We start from the raw sequence: 1,095 nt of genomic DNA on the forward strand, positions 1-1,095 counted from the left end.
TGCTCTGTTCTGATAACTGCCTCCTGGTCCAAGTATAGGTTTTGCGTTAGAACGATCAAGTGTTCTGGGCTTCCCATTCTTCTCAGAGTCAGCCATAGTTTGTTATCCACACAGTCAAATGCCTTTGCATAGTCAATGAAACACAGATAGACATTCCTCTGGTGTTCCCTGCTTTCAGCTAAGTTCCATCTAACATCAGCTACAATATCTCTAGTACCACGACCCCTTCTAAACCCAGCCTGGACTTCTGGTAATTCTCTGCTGATATGCTGTTCCAGTCGTTTTTGGATAATCTTCAGTAAAATCTTGCTTGCATGTGAAATCAGATTGTTCTGTAGTTTCCACAGTCTGTAAGTTAGCTAAATAAATAATAATAATAAATAGTTATGGATGGATGGCTAGGCCATACTGTACGTTTTTATAGACCATGAAGATCATTCCTTCATAAAAATTTAGAGATACAGACTCTCATTTAACAGACAGGAAATACGACCCTCTACAGTATTGTCACCCCCGCCCCCCCCCCCGCCCCATAAATTGTATGTGTGTACCATCAAATCGGATCTGACTGGTGCAGGAAGAGATTGTCTCTCCTACTCCAGCAAAGCATCTGGTGGATTCGAACTGCTCACCATGGGATTGCAGTGCAGCTTCTTGCCACTAGGCCACCAGTGCTCGCCAGCCCTCTACAGTCTTGGAGCAGAGAGCTCTGGTGGCCTAGTGGTAAGAAGCTCGCTATAATCTCCAAGGTACACGGTTCAAATCCACCAGCTGATCCATGGGAGAAGGATGGATGGTCTCCTCCCGTGCAATTTTATTGTCTCTGAAAACTCTCTGGAGGGTGAGCTGTGGGTCAGTTTTGACTCAGTGATAACAACAGTAGTCTTGAAGTGGCCATTGTTACTTCTGCAGTCCTTCAGTAGATACCAAAAGCGAGAACCTAGGCGTAAATAACAATTGCTACCCTGTGTAACTACCGAACAGTGTCATTGATTTCACATGCAAGCAAGATTCTACTGAAGATTATCCAAAAATGATTAGAATAGCACATCCGCAGAGAACTTCCGGAAGTCCAGGCTGGGTTTAGAAGGGGTC

This window comes from Elephantulus edwardii, unplaced genomic scaffold, assembly GCF_000299155.1.
Source record: "Elephantulus edwardii isolate Elephantulus edwardi_28Jun2011 unplaced genomic scaffold, EleEdw1.0 scaffold00077, whole genome shotgun sequence".
Taxonomy (NCBI): domain Eukaryota; kingdom Metazoa; phylum Chordata; class Mammalia; order Macroscelidea; family Macroscelididae; genus Elephantulus; species Elephantulus edwardii.